We start from the raw sequence: 21958 nt of genomic DNA, 5'->3' as shown, positions 1-21958 counted from the left end.
GTCAATGGCCCACTTGCCTAACAGTTTGAACGAATCTGTGTTTAAGACCTGTCGTGTCTAACGTCACGGAAGTCAGTGAGTCCGTTTGACGTTTGTTTACAATTCGAAAATTCAGGTAAGTAAATATCTTTCTACATATAAAAAAAATATATATATATTATCGGGTGAGTAAATTTAGTCTATATTTGGCTACGTGTTAATTTTTACATTATTTGTATCAAACATCTTTTCATTTATACATTGATTTCAGTTTCTCAAATTTTTTAATTCAAAACAAACAAGTTTATAACCTTTAAAAATAAATGTATAGGACAATTCTATACTAATTCTATCTATATATACAATTTACAAGAAAATTAGGATTTTAACCTAATTGGCTTCTTCATTCAGGACGTAAGAAGACATAATTGTACGAAAAGAGATGAAAAAGCATAATATGGCTTTACTAAATTTGGAAAATAAAGTATTCTTATCGAGTTAAATCTTATATATTTAGTTCAAGTTTGAAACAGAGTTATAGAAACAGAGTTCAAAAGAAAAAGAAAAAATTGTCTAAATTACTTTTTTATTCCATTTCAAATTTTCCAAAAAAAATTATTTTTTCGTGTGCTAATTGTGTAAATGCCTCGACTGCGTAAAAGCAAAAATTAATTAACAAGATTCAAATGTATCGCAAGAAAGCATGTTTGACTGTTAACGTGTACAATCTTCTTAACGGTTGCAGTGATTTGCAATTCGATAGTTAATTCGTCGATTACTCTGATCATTTTAAAAGGTCCTGTTGTAATGATCTTCGAATTTATCTTCTCTAACGTCTACTAAAACATACGACGTTTAGCAGCTTCTAGACGAGCGATTGCAAGCGATTTTGTCTCTAGTATTCTGTTTAATATATCTTCTACAAGTTCTACATATGTGCTGGGTACACTTTCGTTTACAAACTCTGTAGGAAATCGAACCTTTCTACCAAAAACTATTTCATGAGGAGTCATACCAGTTGATTCGTGAACTGATGTATTGAAAGGAAAGAGGGCATACGGCAGCCATTGGTCGCAATTAGTTCGTTCGCAATAATTACGTAAGTATTCTACGAAAGTATGGTGACTTCGCTCTAAAGCCCCCAGAGATTGCGGATGAGAGCCACTGCGACGTTAGGTGCATCAATTTTCGAGAGTGGGATCGCGCCTAAATACTTACTCAGGCAATCTTGCCAGGTGAGCATATATTAGTTTCCCGATTCTGTAATAGGTAAAAAGCCCACTAAATCGATCTGTACTTTTTCAAAGGACCTGCTAGGAGTATCTGTGATACGCATGGGCATATTCTTTAATCTCATTTCTCATACCCTTCCAATAAAATCGTTCGCGAACCCTAGCAAGAGACTTAGTTTCACCTTTATGACTGCCTACCGTAGAATCGTGGGATTCCCGTATGATTTCTAAGCGCTGTTCCTCTGCAGGTATCTGCACCTCACCTGTACACACAGTAATCTCAAAATCTCCTTTCCCAAAATAGGTTCTAAAAATTCGCTCAATTATCGACCATGACATTTTATCAAAACCGTTTCCCTCTCGCGATATACTAAATAATTTAATATTCGCAGCTCCCGTAGCCTCTCTTAGTGTGGTAATTGCCCTCTCAATATTTTTTTCAAAAACCTTTGCGTCAAGAGTTTCTTTAATAAATAAATTAAAAACAAAACACTTTCCGTTGTTTATAGATGTCACAAGTCCTAATTCTGCATTTACTTCTTTCAGATCAGCAAGTCTAATAATGGAATTTTCCATGAGCTCTATTCCTATAAGCGTAGTCAAGACCCCATCATATGGAATGAAATTAATGATGCTGTCATCTCTCATCCACAATTTATCTCTACTTAACTGAAATAAAGGTGTAAGTATTTGATTGCCCTGCTTATCACCTGCGATCAAAATTGGTGTTGCTTCTGCAGATACGCTTGTACTCTTTTCCACTTGTTTATCAATCTCTCTCTCAGACTCACAAACATTCAACATAACACCTTCCCATATTCCTATCAAAACACTCGACTCATTTTCACTCAACTCATCATCATCATCATCATTATTATTCTTGTTCTGTACTTGATCTGTCAATTCTTTAGAACTCTCTCGCTTTACCGAGTGGCCTGTAGGCCCACTATCGACCCCGTTTTCAAAAGGGTTGGAAACGGACCACTAAACCACTAAACCCGGAGGAACCGATCCCTACCTTAGGGCATCCTTTCTCCAGGAAAGCGATCTCACCTTCGTGACGCATCCCTTCCTTTTGGGCGATGACCTCGCGTGTCGACTACCCTTCACCCCGTGAAGGCATCACGCACCGACCGTACAGCCCCCGGGGGCACCCCGCATGATGACAGCCCCTCATCTAGTGAAGGCATCTCGATCACCGGCGGTTCTCCATTTCTAGAGGAGAAGCGACTTTTTCCTCCTTCTCTGGTAGCCCAATTTACGCTAGTCTTTCGTTTCCTATAGATCTTCTCTTCTGTCATGACACAATTTACCCCCTCATTGTCAGGTCGCAGCCGGTACGTACAATTCGTTCTGCTCTCGCAACTCTTGTCCGCGTCAAACTCTCGATCGTTGAGTTGAACAACCTTGGGTGTAACATGAGAGCTCGACGCGAAATTCGCACTACCTTCTTTCTATAACCCGACCTGACAGGGTGACATAAGATCAGAAATGGGCTGAAGTGGAAAGCTTCGAGTTTGACAATCGTTATTGTCTATCAGGAATACCATTTTCTCATTTTCATTTCCATTCTGAAAACTTTAATCTTCATCAATCTCACCATCTGTTTCAGACTCCTCACTATTTTCATCATCCAACCTTACATTCAAGTTTGCAAAAACTCGCTCTATAGGATACTCATGGTAAAGCATAATACTTTCTAAAGGTCTGACACTAACCGCTCCACCTTTCTTCATGGAAAGGCCAGTGCTGTTATCTACGCTTTCCTCATTTACATTCTTTAACTCTACAGTATTTCGAGACAGCGCATCTGCATTGGCATTAACCCTACCTGGTTTATACTGAATTTTATAATCATATTCCTGTAACTTAATTTTCCATCGAGCTAAGCGTGAACCCATCGTGGGATCCTTTAGTTGAACATACCAGATAAGAGAACGATGATCGGTAACTACTTTGAATTTTTGACCATAAACGTAAGGCCGGAAATGCTTTACCGTGAATATTAGAGTCGAAAGCTCTTTCTCTGTAGTGTTGTAATTCAATTCCGCTTGACCTTTGAGATTACTCCTAAATAAGATCGTTCAGTTTGTCTGGACCGAAACAGCACAAGCTGTTTCGGTCCAGACAAACTGAACGTTCTTATTTAGGAGTAATCTCAAAGGTTTTGCAATAGATGCGAAATCAGGTATGAAGCGGCGATAGTATCCAGCTAAGTCCAAGAAATGTTTGATATTTTTGCGACTTTTCGGGCGGGGAAATTTGCTTACGGCTTCTAATTTTTTTGGATCGGGTTTTACTCCTTCTTCAGAAATTACATGACCTGAATACCCTATTTCCTTGCATAAAAAGAGACATTTGTCTCGTTGCAATACGAGTCCAGCCGTTTTTCAACGACGTAATAACTGTTCTAACGTGTGCATATCGCGATCTTGTAAACAATTAAAAGCGTTGCCGACCACCCTAGAGCGTACCATCAAAAATATATACCGGCGATCCTTTGCAGCAATCGAATCGCGCGCAAATAAACAGTCGCTGATAAATCGAGCAACGGGCATGTTCTCTCCATCCAATTTTTTAGGGATAAATTCTAACGCTGCTTTGAAGGGAATAGGATTTTCCAGTTCTCCTGCGGAAGGCGAGAACATTCCCGAACACGAAGTACCTAGAGGAAGACTACCAGAAGAAATATGCGAATCATCTGCGGAAGGAGGCTCGTAGGCAACAAAAGGGCTCTGAGCTGTATGGTCTACATTTTCCCTTTCAATTTCAGCTCGGTCTATTTCTACGGAATCATCTCGAAAAGGCATAGAAGGTCTACCTCTATGGCTGCCACGAACACTTGTCGCCGCTTTGGTATTAGTGGTACCAGCTGCACCTGTTCTGCCGGGACCCTTGACGCCTATTGCGCTCACGAGAAAGCGATTTTGCGAGTACATTTCAAAAATTTCCTTTTTTTCGATTTTTAAAATAACTAATCAAGAAATCGGCTCGCAGCGATACTTAAAAAAAAATTGGCAAACCGACTTACTTGGCTGAAGTTGTGGAAGAGCGACTGATCTCTGAAAAGCAAACACACATATTCTAAGCTAATCAAAACAGTTTATCACTTGTCATACTACGCGAATCAGTCTCTTCTGAATTCCCAGACACCTTGTTGGTCCTCCGCCAGGAAAGCTCGTCAGTATTTCCAAGTGCGCACTCCAAAGCCTGCAGCGATCCAGGGGGAAATGACACGTGGACCCTTCCAATCACTGACTGTATTTCTCGATACTTCAGAATTGTACCCTCAGCCTCTTGGTTAAAAAACCGCGTCAAAAACCATTGAAGAAGAAAACACGGCTATGCTGCATTCTCTTCTATTGCCTTCCTACCCTTTTTCCGCTTGGTGGCCTTCCCAGAAGGCGGTACTCGAAAAGTAGTACTTCGGCAGCTGCTTCCTGGTTCTGAATTTTTTGGCGGTTCCTGGTTCTTCTGGTTCTTGGCGGCGGTGTACTCAGATTGCTGCTGATTCTGACGAAGGTTTCTAATCAAATTGCACTGTGACAAGCCTAACACTAACACACACACACTCACAAGTTTTTTGAAATTATTTACAGTCTAAAATTCAAAAGTGTTTGAATTTTTTCACAAAATTCATCATTTTGAATTTTTCACCAAATTCAAAATTCACTCGCGACAAGTTTGTGGCTATCCCACTTCTGACACCAAAAAGAAACCTGTAACGCGCAAGTCAGGTTTTAGTGCGAAACTTTTCAAAATTCAAAATCTCTATTCTCAAATCTAACTCGGGATCGTGCAACAATTAAGGACTTGGAAGACCAACTCTCGCGAATGAACTTCTGAAATTAATAAAAACATTCTAAAGAATTTTACAAGAAATACTCAGCAAATTTCAGTTGAAAATGAAGAAAACAGTATTTATTGCTACGATCTAATACAATTAAGTCCGGCGGAGATTCGTTTATTTAAAATTTAAATTGCTCGAGCAAGAACGAGGAAGCACGATACGAGTTTCTCGTTTCGAAGTCAAAAGCGAATGTGCCTTTTTTGAAAAAGCGCTCCGCCAACTCAAGTTGGCTCGGCGCGCGCCAGACGGGGTGGGTCCCTTTCCCTTCCTATTTCATCCCTCCAGTCTGTGACGTTATATTCATCCTGCTCTCGCGTTCGAAACTCCACCATCCACTCAAAGCATAATGCGCATGTGCTCTTAAACTGGGCCTCAACTCAAGTTTTTCGAGGGGCTTTCTTCGTGTGTAAGCGAAGGGGTCGATGAAAAGGGCCTTCATAGCTCGACCACGGCGACGAACCCCTTGGTTCGAATACCCATAAAAAACATTCGTTTGAACAAAAGACAGTCTTTCGATTTTACGACTTTTCTTTGCAAAGTCCCGAAAAGTAGAGAATTTATTTCTTAATTTATGAGAGGCTCTGGAATCAAGATGTGTCATTTACTTGGTTCCCACAAAACGAAAACTTACATGTCTTTTCGTCGGTTGAGTTTCGAACACGAGACTATAAATCTAAAATATAATTCGAAATGTGCACTTGTATCTATTTTATATTCACGTATATAAAATAATCTTCATAAAATTTTTACAACTAAATTATCATTTATACTCAAACTTGAGTGTCGATTTGCGAAATTACAAATTACATGGATCTTCAGTACGTATACAAAAAATACCGAATACACAAATAAAAAAAATAAAAAATTCCAAAAATATATATTATTACCAAATTATAAATTTTCCCAGATTTGAAATAATGACAAGATTTTGAATTGTCAACAAATAAAATCCCGAATTTAAAAATATTCAAAACTAAAATTCACCGACTTCGAAACAGAATTACAAAATAAACGAATTAATAAATTCCCAAAACTATTTCCATTCCCGAAATTTATAACTGGTAAACATAGTTAATTGATTATTAATTTATGACCTATAAATTTATGAAATTATAAAATGGCGAACAAGTTAACTAATCATTATTTAAAAATTTATTAATTATTTATTTTATAATTAGTTCTCATAATTTTTTTTATATTGTCGTTTTACAATATAATGCTGCTATATAATAAGTATTATTATTATATCGATATATTCCCAATAAGGAGTATGATAACTTATATATTTAAATTAGTATAGTCACTCTTAAAGAAAGACGATTAAACAAATTTTTTCTATCTTTGTCATTAAATTCTGAAAATTTAGAACCAGTAAATAAGGTATTATCAGTTTTTTTTTAATGTACATAAATATAGTTTTCATAAGATTCTTGAGAAAATGAAAAAAAAAAGATTTTCGAATATTTCAGACGTGTAAGAAAAAAATTTAAAATTTAAAATTATCATTTTACAAAATATTATGCGAATTCGAGTATTTTTAAAAGATTTTTAGAACTTTTAGAAGTTGGGAAGGAATAAAAAAATATTTGATAATTTTTCGAAATTGTCTTAAATTCCTGAAAATTTTTTTAACTGAGTCAAAGTTTTCTCAACATTTTTAAATATCATTCAATATTTTGTTTAAATTACCTTCAAATATTCTAAATTTTCTCAGAAATTTTAAGATAATTTTTTTATTCTTTTGAAAACTTTCGAAATTATTGTAAAGCCCCTTAAGTTCAGTTTTGAAATATTTAAAAATCTACATTTCGCAAAATATCTTAAAGTTAAACATTAGATTTTTTATTTGCTTTTATTTTGTAATCTTACGTAATTGTAACATTTTGGTTTAAAATCTTGTAAACGCATTTTCAAAATTTTAGGAAATCATTTTATATGTTTAAAACCCTTTTTTATTATATCTTGAAGTTTACTTTCCAAAATCGAAAATTATTTAAAACTTTCACACGAATATAAGGAAAATTTTTTTCAAATATTATCAGACGTTCTGAACCTTCTGATCTCTAAAAACTATTAAAATTTTTGCTGCATTTTTTATTTATGCTGCAAAATTTTAAAAATTGCCTTAAAGTCTTTGAGATTCTTCTTTGACAATGTTTTGAAATCTTTTTAAATAATCTTTTAAAAATAATTTTTTGAAATAAAAAATTATTTTAATTTTTCCTAGGTACCTGAAAAAACATTTTTCATTTTCTTGAAGCTTTACAAAATTCTTTAAAAATCTTTACAAGTTTTAATTATTTTTTAATCATTTTAAAGTTTCTGAATATCTCTTAAACTTACTCAATTTTTTTCTAAAATTATGTAATATGGCAAAATTGCAAAAGTTTCCTTTGAAACCTTTTACACATTTTAAAAAAAGTTTGGGAAATAATTCTAAACCTAAAATTATTCTTTTAAAATTCACCGTGCCGTTTTTACAAAAATTAGCCGCCGCATGGCTGTTTTCAAAACATGGACCATTATTAACTCTCGGTGACAGGAGGCTGTTTTAAACTATTTAAAAAGATTTTAAAAAATGTCTGCACATTTTAAAAGATACGTTTTAGATAGTTTGAAACAAAGAATTTTAGAAAATAAATCTGAGTGGGAGCAGCGAATAATTGTCATTCGTAAGAATTACAATTCTGATTTCGAGCAGGCTCGTTCCATATTAGGAATTGTCTGTTCCAAGACAAAATGATAATTCTAAACGAAAATTTCTATTGTAAAGTGAATATAACATGAAAATTATAATTTTTCGCGAAAATTCTCTGTCCCCAAATTAAATATCTAATTCTTCATTTTTTTTCATTGGCGATTTCAGTTGAAGATTCCTCATATTAGTTTAAATATAAGTATTTTACTGAAAATCCATTTTTTTATAGTTGCAAATTATTTGTTTTTCATTTTTGTGGTTACAAATTCATCAATTTCGTTAAAAATTCATCTTTTTTGTTGAAAACGTTTTACTAAAAACATATTTTGGGGAAAATTCTTATTTTTTGACTGAAAATTCAACTGTTTAGTTAAAAAATGAAAAACTTTATTTAAAAAATCCATTTTTTGTTGTTAAAAATGAATCATTTTAGTGGAAAATTCATCTTTTCTGTTGAAGTTGTAACTATTTTATTACAAATTTATTTAGTAAAAAATTCCTTTTTTTGTAGAAAATTATTCTCGTTGAATTAAAAATATTTCTTGGTTGAAAAATCAACTATACTTGGCTATAAAATAAGTTTTTGGTTAAAGATTCATCATTTTAGTTGAAAATTCATCTTTTTAGTCAATAATTAAATTTTTAACTGAACATTCCTTTATCGTTTAGTTAAATCTTCCTAATTTTTGTTTGAAATATCAATTGTTTGATTGAAGATTCTTTTTTCGTTAAAGTATCAACATTTTTGGTTAAGAGTGAATCTTTTTGCATTATAAACTCAACACATGTTTGAAAGTTGAACTACTTTGTGAAGAATCCATTTTTGTCAGCAGACTCATCTATGTGGTTGAAAATTTGACAATTTTATTAAAATTGCGTTTATTTTTTAAAGATCGATTTTTTACTGAAAATTCAACTAACATTTTTTGTTAAAAATTAATCTTTGTTAGTGTAAAATTCAACTATTTGGGTGAAAATTTTTTTTTTAACTTTTATTTTTTGGTAAAAAATGTATCTTCCAGATTGAAAATTCTACTTTGCGGTGAAAAATTCATTTATTTTGTTACAAATTAGTTTTTTGGTTGTAAATTATTTTTTTAAACTGAAATTTCAAGTATTCCATTTTCTAGATCAAACTTCATCATTTTTGTCAAAAATTCAACTTTTTAGTGAATAATTAATTTTTAACGGAAAATTCCACTTTTATATTTTTTGGTTATTCTTCTCGGTTGAAAATTTAACTGTTTGATTCAAGATTATTTTTTCGTTAAAGTATCTACATTTTTCACATTTATCTTTGAAAATAGATCCGAAAAGATCGAACTACGATCTGTCGCGATTCACTGCTGCTCGCACACTGGCTTTCTCAAGCGACAAGGCTATCATCACACACTCAAACTGAGAAATCACGTGACTTCAAACATTCATTTAAATTATAAGGAAGCCGAAAATAGCTTTGAAATAGGCGATGTCGATAAATTCAATAATTTTCAATCGCAGAAAATCTCATAAAGACGAAACATTAGAACTTTAAACATACCGCCCGCCTCGTGAATGGTACCTGCACGATGAAAAGAAAACAATAAGTGTTTTATCAAGTCATATCGCCATAATCCACTAAGATTACAGAATATATATTTTTTTAATCTAATTAATAATAGTTGTTCAGATTTTGCTCATTTCTTACGCTCTGACTAGTAACAGACAAATCAGAGTAATCGGACGTTCGTATTCCGAACTGGCAGGTTTTACGCGAACAGAACGTACTAAATCGTCCTGACCCTTGTAGCATTCAATTATACGGCCTAAAAACCATCTAGAAGGCGGTAGCGAATCATGTTTCACAAGAACGATATCACCAATCACATGATTTAGCTCTTTGTTGAACCATTTGTAGCGTTTTTGTAAAGACTGTAAATAATCAACAGCCCATCTTCTCCAGTAAATCCCTGAAAATTGTTTGGTCAAAGGGGCTCCAATCAGAAAAGGTCTAGGTGTAAGATAGGAAAAGTCTTCAGGATCATTTGAAAGAGGGGCAATAGGACGGGAATTAAAGCAAGCTTCTATCCGAGTAAGAAGGGTGTAAAACTCTTCGTATGTAAAAGTATGTGCACCTACAATTCTTTTTAGATGGTGTTTAAAACTCTTAACTCCAGCCTCTCATAAACCCCCAAAATGAGGAGCGGAAGGAGGTATGAAATGCCAAGAAGTACCTTGAATTGCCAACTTAATATGCAAATTAGCATCCAGTCTAAGATTCAAAAGGCAATTTTTTAATTCCCGTTCAGCACCGTGAAATGTCGTACCAGTATCACTGTACAAGTGTACAGGTCTTCGTCGCCTTGAAGAAAATCGCTGAAAGGCGTCGAGAAAGGCAGCAGATGAATAATCAGAAACGAGTTCTAAATGGGCAGCTCACGTAACTCAACAAACGAAAAGCGCAACGTAAATTTTATAACTCTTTCTGCCATGGCCGGAAGCAAAGCCTGCATAGTCCACACCAGAATGTGTGAATGGAGGATGTGGGGTTACTCTAAATTCAGGTAAGTCTCCCATAATTTGTGAAGACAAAGCCGCTCTCTCACGTGTGCACTCCAGGCAACCTTGGATCAGTCGTTTAACCAAAGAGCGAGCTCCTAAAATCGATAGGTTGCTTCTCATTAAAACTGATAGGAGCATGCCGTAGTCTTCCACCTAACCTTAAGAGATTGTTGGAATCCAAAAATGGATTCAAACTTTTTAATAGCGAGTTCTTTGGAACCACCCTATCTTCTTCGTTCAAAGCTTTTATCTCATTAGAAAAGGAATTTGCTTTTACAAATTGAATATAAAATATAACAGCTTGTTGGATTTCAATTGCATTAAGAGAAATGGTTGAAAATCTAGGTTTAGGCTTATTAAGTTATGAGTGCTTGAACACACAGGCATCAGTAAACCTTTTACAATAGGCCGTTACGCGAAGCAATCATGGTCAAGAGGAGAATTTAAACATCAAGTTGAATGGACTTTTGATCACACTCAAAACATGGTAACTCTCTAGTGGCCGCTGTTCTAAATTTGATTGCGAGAGGGCTGCGTGGCGATATTTAAGCCATTTTGAGGAATGCAAAGTTAACCAAGGTGGGCATTGTCACCATGAGGAATGCCTTATCAATTTTTCGGGCGTGAGTCGTCGTGTAGCGCAGTCGGCCGGATTATCTTTAGTAGAAATCTATTGCCATTTCGCGCAAGGTACCAGTTCATGAATTAGGGAAACTGTATTGGCAACAAACATAGGCCAATTGGAAGAATGTTTTCCTAGCCAAGTCAAAACTGTTACGTAATGAGTGTGACAGTAAACAGGTATTTTATCCAATGACATAGTGTCCATGATAAACCATCCAAACGAGGAATTGATATATATTTAACAGGAGCTACTTCAGATTTAGCCATTAGTAGGCAAACATGAGCCTCCTTTAAATCTACACTAAGAATTCTAATGCAAACGGAAGCTGAATAAGTCTTTGACGAAGCGTCAAAAAAGCCATGAAGCTCGAATTCAGAGTTTGTCTGCAGTTATCGTGTCCATCGGGGAACTTAAGGTGCTTCTAATTTTTCCAGAGAACCATGATAATTTAACCATTGAATTTTAAGATCGTCAGGTAGTCTGTGGTCCCAGTCGAGTTTACGCAGCTAAAGTTCCTGCATTAAAATTTTTGCCACTATTATGCTTGGAGTTATCCAACCCATAGGATCATACAACTTAGCTATTAATGAAAGAACAATCCTTTTTGTTGGATTTCTAAAGAAGCAGTCACTTTAAAAAGGAATGAATCGGACTCAGGATCCCAAAATAAACCTAGAAACTTCAGCTGAGCATCCTCCGCTAACGGAAATTCGATAGCACGTTTGTATTCTCCGGAGGGACAATCTTCCAAGAGTTCGGGCTTATTTGTGATCCATTTTGGCAAATAGAAACCGCCAGCTTCTAATAACAGTGTTATTTGAACTTGCGCCCGTTTAACCTCAATCTGACTATCTGCACCAAACAAAACATCATCGATGTAAATATTATTTTCTAATGTAGTTTGGGCTGAAGGAAATCTATTTCCTTCATCATAAGCTAACTGCTTAACCACTTTGTTAGCCAAATAGGAGCACAGGCAGTACCGTAAGTGACGGTTCTATAAGCGGCGAGCCTTTTATCAGGAGAAATCCAGACAATTCTCTGATATTCGGAATCCCGATGGTCAACTGGAATTTGTCTAAACATTTTTTCATTGTCAGCTATATAAACAAAGCGATGAGATCTCCAATTCATAATGATTGAAACCAAATCATTGAGAATCTTGAGACCGATGAGAAGATGAGAATTCAAGGAAGAATTATTGAAGTTAAACTGAAAGCGTTGAAAACAACCCTCAACTTAGTAGTGGAACTACTTTCTCTTAAGATTAGGAAACTGGAGTATTGTAACAATAATTCCGATTTCCCTGATAAATGAGGAAGTACTTTATTCAAAACGATCTTAGCTCTCTCCAAGGATCCACCTATTTTTATGGGAGGACCGTTTTTGAAAGGTAAGCGTATCATGTAACGTCCGTATTTTGTTCGTTGGTAATTCGTGGCGAAATGCTCATCACAAAACATCTCATTATCTGTCAAAGTATTTTGAAAGGGAACTTCCTCCAACTCCCAGAACCTTGTTAAGTCTTCATGCAAGACTTCTGTGGAAATAGCGTAATGTGCTGTAACTGGAATGTTAATTTCTATTTTATTTATGACTGAAACCGGCCCAGATAATATCCAGCGCAAAACGGTACTTTGCGCAGTAAGAGAACCCAATATACCCTGTTGGAGATCAGGAAGTAAACATGAGCCATACTTATCGGCTCCTAAAATCAAATCAACTTGATGGGAGCTAAAGAGATTTGGATCTGCTAACCCTACCTCATTTAATTGATCTTCATCCCCACATTAGATCTTACAGGAGGAGCATATGATGTAAGGTATAATAATACTTGTAAATGCTTGGATGTGGACTTTAGGACAGTTCTTTTCTGTAGGAATTAAATTAAATTCTGTTAACTTCCTTCAAGAACCAATATTAACTCCTCCAACCCCATATACTACTGCTTTAACCTTTTTGTAGCGTGGACTTAATATTTCCATTTCTCTCGGTAATAAAACAACATTCAGATCCATGGTCCAGCAAAACCAATTGAGAAGAAACCGATGCAGAGTTAGTTGGTTGTAAGGTGTGTTTTGAATTATAATCATCGGAATGCAACAGGGAATTATGTCTTCTACGGCACTAGTAACATTCGAATTTACTAATACAATTATGAAGTCGATGTCCTGACGTGAGACAATTATAACAACAATGATTACTTGCAGCAACTTCCCTACGCGTGTCCACAGACAGAGTTTTGAATTCCCGATTGTTTTGAAGCCCTACTCTTTTCTTGAGAACTTGCACCAGGTTTTAAAGCTTTAATAGCCTCCAAAATACGTGTGCGAGTCTCCAAAAATGAGTCAAGTTGTTGATGAGTAGGATAATCAGTGCTAGAACCAACATGCATCTCCCATTCCTTGAGAGTACCAATATAAAACTTTTTAACCATTATAAAAACAAGTAAATCACTCCAATTTTCTGTTAAGCGTTTAAGATTTTTGAGAGCCGCCAATGACTCATTTGTTGTATCGCGTAAGTTTTTTAAGTCTTGCAGAATATTATTCGACACATTAGGAAGATTGATAAAGGCTTGTAAATGCATTGAGATTAAAGGTCTCTTGTTGTCAAATCTGGTCTTTAGCGACTCCCAAGTGGAGATATAGTTAGCATCAATTATCGAAATATGTCTTAAAAAACCTTCAGCTTCGCCTCTAAGGACAATTTCAAATAGTCTAATCTTGTTACATTTGACAAGAAATCGTTTTGAATGATTAAAGCATTAAATAAATCGCGATATTCTCCCAATCCTTGTGGTCTCCTGAAAACTCCGGTAAAGTGATCTGATGAAGTTTAACAGGCAAGGAATCATGGCGAATAACTTGAGACTTATTTAAACTTTCATTTGCCATAGTCTCAGAAGTAAGCAAGACCAATTGATTATATAAAAAATCTAGCTCAGCTGACGTAGTTCCAGCTTTAATTTCCAGATGCAGGGTTTCAAAACTCTTTCATAACTCAGAGAAGAATGGATCCATTTCAACAAAAGGAGCAATTTAAATTGAAAGTTGCTGATAATTCAGCTAACATTGAAAAGTCTTAATTTGCAAACTAAAGAACTGATTTAAATTAGTTTTAAAGTGCTCTGACAGGGCGAGCAAATTTGGGTGTGCGAGAGCATAATTATTAATAAAATGTCAATAAATCATCACTGAAATACTACGGTCTGAATTATTATTATTTTGTTTGTTAGAGCGAGCCTCTTTCATCATGGGTAAATTAAACTTGTCATCTTACCACTGGAGAAGGTTGGAAATCGATGAAATCTAAAATTAAATGTCTTGACAATCATCAAAATATCAGCTGGCAAACTTGTTCTTTCTTGTTATTGAATAATGAAAGACCGATCCAGTGAAGAATGACAGCCTGAAAGAGTACAGTGCAGACTGTTTGGAGAAGGACGACTACCTTACAATACGTGCGAAGGTGTTGTCACCAGCTTATATCCTTGCTGTGTGACCTCAAGCCGTCATATTTCCACCTATTTCCTGTGCTTTCACTTAATAAAATTTCTCACTTTGGTCTTTTCTGTATTACTTTGACATTTTTCAATGTTTTTTCACGATCTTCTATCCAGCTCGAAGGACCATTTGTTTAATGTTTATGTTTATAAATATTTAATTTTGCCAGACCAGGAATAGACAGAGAAGAATCGTTAGAAATAATGAATAGTTCAAGTTTTATTTCAAGTATAGAATACTTGGCAGACTAAGACCATTTTTGAGAACCACACAGATCACTCACTTGTTTATATAGACATTTTTGTAAGATGTAAGATTTAATGTCTTTATTGAGTTAATCACTGCACTGATCCGAAAAGATCGGACTACGATCTGTCGCGATTCACTGCTGCTCGCAAACTGGTTTTCTTAAGCTACAAGGCTATCATCACACTCAAACTGAGAAATCACGTGACTTCAAACATTCGTTTAAATAATCAGGAAACCGAAAATAGCTTTGAAATAGGCGATGTCGATAAATTCAATAATTTTCAATCGCAGAAAATCTCACAAAGACGAATCAACCTTTTAAATTAAAAATTCAACTATTTTACTTTTGGTTGAAAACTGATCTTTGATTGTTCAAAGTTAACTATTTTTTTGGTTAAAAATGAATGTTTTTTAGCGGGAAACTCCACTATTCCATTTTTTGATTGAATCTCTTGGCTGAACATTTCCTTTATTTTGATAATTTCACCTTTTTAGTTGAAGATTCAAAATCAACTTTTCAAATTAAAACTCCCACTGTTTCATTTTTAGTTAAAAAGTGACCTTTTTTAGTAGAAAATTCAAAATGCATTATGAAAATGAGAAAAGTGATATTTTTTAACAGTTCTAATGTGCTTTTTTTCATTTTTCTCAGGAAGATTAAAGTTAAATAGTTTTAACATCTAGCAAGGAAAAATAAATGACAAAGCAGTGTAAAGATTTGCAAAATTATAAGATTGAAGAAATTTAAAAGGGCGAGAAATTAAAAAAAAATATTTTAAAAATCGTTAAAAATGTAAAAATTGTTAATGTTATTCATTTTGCTATAAAATTTAAACAATTTTGTTGCTTTTACTAAAAAAATTACTTTATTTACATATTAATGCGGAAGTAATGACTAATTTTTAAACAAAACCCTAAAAAATTAATATTATTTGTATTGACTTAATTATCTTATATGCAAACCTTACAGAATTTGTTAAAAATGATCAATAATGTTTATAATAATAGCACATTAAATAATGCTAACAAAATTAAAAGTTTTACAACTTGTTTACTTAATTTCTTTTTAATTTCCTGCCATTTTAAATTTCTTTAATCTCATTTATTTTCAAATTTGTACACTATATTGTCATTTATTTTCCCTCAATCAATGCTAAAACTATTTAACTTTATTCTTCCTGCAAACAATGACGAAAATCATAGTAGAACTACCGAAAAATATCACTTTTCTGATTTTTATCATACATTTGGTAACACGTAGGCCCTAAAAGTAATCAGCACCCAGTGTCTCCAATCTTGGGAACTTTTTAAACCGCGCTTGCTTCGCGCCGACCAAACAAAAATGATTTATTTCTCTGATCGCAGAATTCATAACCTCTTTTTCATTAAAATCGACTTTTTGTCTGTCACCCCACAATTTTATTTTAGGATTAGAACAATTCTATTTGGGCATTTTTCAATAATTATTTATTATAAATATTAAACCTGAATATTTATATAATTATAAATCAGCGCGCTAATAGTGACAAGGTCAATTACTTTGAGAACGGCAACGAGAATGAGCATATTGACGAGAAATGAATTCTCTGAGAATTTCTGAGAATCTCTAAGAAATAAATTCTCTGAGAATTTACTTTAATTAATAAAAAATTGAATTTTTCGTTAACTTGGAACGATTTTTAATATTGAAAACATATTTTATGTATATAATGAGCATCCGGTCCAGTATTTGAAATGACTCAGTGATCCCAACTTTGGCATATAGACGTAATGCGCTTGCGCTAGAACGCTTAAAAGGAATAGGACGCGACAACTCGTTACCATGGCAATAATTTGCCGCGCCGTGTTTCTCTTACGCATAACTAGCGCAAGCGCAATGCCTCTACATGCCAAAGTTGGGTCACTAATCTCAATATGCATACTATAGGTTATGTCGGTGCTGAACTTGCTAAATCATGTATCAATTTTCAGTTGTTGTGCACAAAATATTTTATCATAAAATATGTATTAAAAATCTTATATTCTTAAAATGTGCACAAATCGTGCATCACCTTTTAAGAATGCGATTAAAAGAAAAACATTTAGTTAAAATTTAGAAATAAAATAAATTTTTGAGCGTAAGGCTGCGCCTAAAATAACATTTTACTAAATTAGTACCAGGCAGCGCCGCATTAACTTTTTTCGGGGCCTGGGGCTAAACCTCGAAGGGGCCCTCTTAAGGGCACAGAAAATCCCAATTTTGCTGTAAACTTTATTAATTTTCTTGGTTCAGGGGTCCCTCGGCCACCTGGGGCCTGGGGCTCTAAGTATTTAATAATTTTATTATTTATTGCTAGTACTTATTAAGTAATGTGAGGCAATTGAATTTTGAGATTAGAGTTTCAGTCCAACAGTCTAAATTATTAAATAAGCTACTGTTTTGAATATTTAAAATACTTGAATATGCCTAGGCTAGAAAATAATTGATATATTCAACCGTTGACATAACATGAACAATAAAAATAATGTAAAAAATCATAAATTCTGTCATGTTCTTGGTTATATAACTTGAACTTAAATTCTTGGGAATTTGGCTGATTTAATTATTTCATGTTTGCAGTTAAAAATTAATATTTATAGATGAAAAGGCATGTCATTTATTGAAACTTCGTCTGTTTTATCGAGAATTAATCTCATTGATTGAAAATTTAATCACTTTATTAAAACTTCATCTCTATTCTTGAAAATGCAAGACATTTACTTGAAATTTTCGGAATTTAAAGCGTTGTCCCAAATTCAAAATTATAATTCCTTACTAATATTTCCGGCCCAACTTGGAACAATTCTTTTTCGAAAATCGTCTGTTTCAAGACAGGATAATTTTAATTCTTGATGTGATTTTTAAAAATTTATTACCATTAAAATATAAATCTTTCAGAAAATGTCTCAAAGTGAAAATGATATTTTTTTACTGAAATTCCCTGTTCCAAACTGCAAATTACAATTTTCGCGATTCAAAATCACAACTTAAAATTATATATTGTTGTTTATTGAAAATTCCCTCTTCCAAACTACAATTACATTTTTTTTATTAAAAAGGCCTTCAAACTCGAAAATGTCGATATTCTGAAGCTCCTGTCTTAAAAATGGGGGTGATCAGGGGGGTTGCAGGAAAGAAGAAAACAGCAAGACAGAAAGATTGCAATTTATTTTTCATATTTATTATTATTGCATACTGTTTATGTTAGTATATTACTTAGGTATACGTGCTAAGTAGCAACTTAAATTATGATTGCGTGATTCTGTTTGTTTTGTAGGTAGGTAGGTAGGTAGGTAGGTAGGTAGGTAGGTAGGTAGGTAGGTAGGTAGGTAGGTAGGTAGGTAGGTAGGTAGTTTTTTGTAGGTAATTATCCATTATATATAGGGTGTATTTATAGGTATAGTATATTTTGTTAAGAACTAGAGTCGGTATAATAAATAAAAGAATCAACGGGTGGCGGTTTGCTCTCTTGACTACATCGTAACTGGATCCTCGCATCGATGCTAATTAAAAAAAAAGACATTTATCGTATGTGTCGCGTCTCGAGACACGCGCAATCGGTACGCTCAATTAAATAACAAATTGGACTATCTACTCAAGTCTGAAAGAGGACTCTCCTTATCGAAGAACGAAAACCTAAGCTTATAATTAAAAAAAAAAAAAAAAAACGTACAAAGTATCTCTGCGCAGCTCAGGTATCCCTGCGCCAATTCAGGTATCCCTGCGCAGCTTAGGCTCATTACATTCAGCGTAACGGTATTCTAAATTCCAAGACACCAGCCGCGTGTTTTTATTTTCTTAAAAAAAAGGATCTCCTTTTTTTGGCATTACATGTACAGTTATTCACAGCCGGGCGGGTGTCTCGATTTCCCTTTTTCGGCATTTCGCAGCACGCAAATAAAATTAATCTGCTTGGGCAGGAATTAATTTTCTTTTCGTGGAAAATGCCACGTCAGAAAGGGCCACAAAATAAATAATAGTAACAGAAGACGGCAAACAATGAGATAAAATAATAAATATGTTACACGTGCGCCAACACAACGAACAATGCCGTACATTCTCTCTATTTACAATAATATTTGAATAAACGTAAGGTGCGAGTCGCGCGCTCTGTGCGTTCGTTATGGTATTTTTCATTTGAGAAGCTCTGTTTATCAATGTACAATTATCCGCCCTTTTTATTCCTTGGGATAAAGATGGTGAGTTTCTTTTTTTTTTCTTTCTTTCCCTCTATACGTTCGTTTTGAGACTACAGAAAAAATTCAAGATTCGCTCGCTATTACAAAAAAGAAAAAGACACTGAATTTGTTCGAAATTTTGTCTTGAATTCAATCTCACTACAATTAACTAAATACTACCTAAAAGGAAGGAGTTTATACGACAATCCTTGCATGACTTTTCTTCTTTTTATTTTGTGTAAAATAAAAAAATTGTCCAATTTACGCACCCAGCTACCTTTTCGTCAATATAATATATCAATTTATATAATATATATACTTCAATATATATTTTTTCCGTATCTTCTATATCAATAATAGCGCATTAGATACTTTTTTGTTCACTTACTTTTTAGGTATGTAATATATAGGTGTTTGTTTTTTCCTCTCTATATCAAAAAACGTGGAAACGAAATTCTCAAATCCGCTCCACTCTCTTATTTAATTATTCTTCCTCTCCTTTGTTCGAAATTAAAAGTACCTCAAAAGACATGCCATTCAGGGTATGTGTGGAATCCAAAACAGAAATTTTGTCGGACGACGCGCACGAAACATTCGAATTTCGCGCGCGACTTTTTACTTTCAGTCATTCGATACATACACGCAATTTTTGCTCACTCGTTTCCGAACTATTTACTTTGGTAATAAAAAAATAATTTTGGTACTTTTCGAACTCTTGAAAACAAGATTTATTATTATTATTATTATAATTATTTTATTTTTTTATTATAAAACTCTGAATTTCATACCAGGAACGAGAAAATACTTTTAACATGACAAAGGCCGCAACGAGTGAGCAAAGTTTTTGCACCTCCGCATTTAACACGAAAATTTTGAATGCTTTCTTTCACTTACAAGTCACGATCTACGGGACTCTTTTTAAAAAATTTTTTCATTTGGAAGGCACTTTCTACTTTTTTCATTTCTTTATACAATATTTAATTTTAATCCTCATCTCGCGCAAAGTTCTTTCGCTATTAGTCCTACACTTCTTCTTTTTCTTTTCTCGTAAATCTCTCCATAGTTTTGCCGCGCACAAAAGTTATCTTTCGCCCTTTTTTGAACACATTATGCCTAAATCGTAAAATACCTTCAGCCAAGATCTGTAGTCTTAATCGATTGGAAATTAAAAATAGATTAGTAATAGGTACGCTATACGTTTCAAAAACGCCAAATACAGTCCTAGAATCTCACTTTTTATTCTTTTTACAAAGTCACGGCAAGTTCTGAATCTGACGAAACTTGCACGTGAAATTTTGTCTATCGCTCTCTTATCGTTCGACCTTCTCTCATTCGCTCACATTTGATCATCTTTATTTTTGTCGCGCAAAAACATTTTTATCAAGAATATCATCTTTTTCCATTCCCGCTGTGACAAAACTGACGATAACGAACGAAACATCAATCTCACATTGCAGCGCTCGAGTCGAAGCGACAAACACGCTTCGCACTTTTCTCTTTTCTCTTTCCCTTTTCCATTTCTTTTTCGTCCTTACCGACGCTCGCGAAGGCCACTTCGAATTTTAGTTTCGACATTACACGTACAAGAGCTCCGGAATCAGAGACCGACATTTTACTAATTTGTAATTTCAAAAGGAAACAAAAAGGACATTTTCAATTTATCGAATAAAAATGTCTTTTCCCCCGAAAATCTCTCTAAATTATAGAAGAAACGCCGCCGTCCCTGTTTCAGGAATCGAGAATGTTTTTAGAAAAGATAGTACAATTTCACACTGAATTTAGCCAAAAACATTGACCACAATTTTGTCAAGTATGTTTTTTTAAAGAGATAGATTTTACGGAAGTTCGAACGATTTTACTGGATTTTATATAAATTTGAGAGTTATAATTTTTAAACACTTTATATTAATTTAAGAGTTTTCAAAAGGATTTCCAAAGATTTCAAAACTTTTTACACAGTCAGAAAAAAAATTAACGGATATAACTTTTGAAGGATTTTCTGGAATCGAGAATGTTTTTAGAAAAGATAGTACGATATTTTACTAAACATACTGAACTAAACAAAAAAAAGACACATTTTTTAGAAAATGTTTTCGATGAAAATAATTAGAATAATTTTTTATTTTATATTTAAATTTCGACAACTTGCAAATTAGTGGTAACTAAATATACCAAGTAAAAAAATATAGACCGAAATTTAGTAAAGTATGTTTTTGGAAAAGATAGTAATAACCTGTACTATCCGATTGAAAAACAAAATCCCAATTTTTTTTTTACCTGAAACGGTTCTTCGTGCGCGCTTCCTCCTCCCTCTATATATAAAAAAAATTGACAATGAAATAATTTACGATAGAATTTTGTTGAAAATTGTTTAAAAAATCGGTGGACAAAGGCCGCATGTGTCCGCGTGTCATTTCCAGACGATCAACGATCCTTGGAAGGGGAATACAGACTGGATTGAATAATTGGCGATGTAAAAAATTTTGAAAAATAGCACGATATTTCGAAAAAAAGCATATTGTCTCTCACACTCTCTTTCACAGTCTCGCAGAATCTGTCATACATTTTTCAAAAAGCACAAGTTTGAAACATTCTCCCGTGCAGATTCACACATTATCATTTTTGTCTTAAATTTGTTTCTTTCTAATCCCTAAATCTTAGAATTTTTATACTTGGCATACCCCAAATATGGCAGGAAGGCAATTATTACACTTAATAACGTACAGCGATCTATCTCGCCGCTGTCGCCTCGCTGAGTCCCTCGTTACATTTTTTCTGTCGTCCAATTGTCTCTCCGCTCATAGATAATTGGTAATTTTGTACATATTTCCGAACGGCGTCGTGCTCTTTCTTTTTTTTCCTTTGCTTTTCCTTTCTTTTTAAGTATTAGCAGCAGTAGCAGCAGTGATTCCTGACGCTGATCAACCTCATCATTGTTCTCATGCTGCAGCAAAAGGATCATGATGAAAATCATGATTGTTCTCATGCTGCAGCAACAGGATCATGATCAAAATCATCATTTTTCTCATGCTGCAGCAACAGGATCATGATGAACATCATAATTTTTCTCATGCTGCAGTG

General features: G+C 34.0%; 1 protein-coding gene across 2 annotated transcripts in view; it reads right to left on the bottom strand.

Moving 5' to 3' along the window:
* LOC117177448 (twisted gastrulation protein homolog 1-A-like) overlaps positions 1 to 14554 on the bottom strand; it is a 46349-nt gene extending 31795 nt beyond the window's left edge. The window contains exon 1 of one of the 2 annotated variants that reach the window (XM_033368145.1): positions 14208 to 14554. The gene's annotated coding sequence lies outside the window, so the exon portion shown is untranslated. The remainder of the gene's footprint in view (positions 1 to 14207) is intronic. The other variant, XM_033368144.1, reaches the window with a different exon arrangement.
* Positions 14555 to 21958: the final 7404 nt, after the last annotated feature.

This window comes from Belonocnema kinseyi, chromosome 7 (assembly GCF_010883055.1).
Source record: "Belonocnema kinseyi isolate 2016_QV_RU_SX_M_011 chromosome 7, B_treatae_v1, whole genome shotgun sequence".
Classification (NCBI taxonomy): Eukaryota; Metazoa; Arthropoda; class Insecta; order Hymenoptera; family Cynipidae; genus Belonocnema; species Belonocnema kinseyi.
This window is presented reverse-complemented; position numbering and strand designations above follow the sequence as displayed.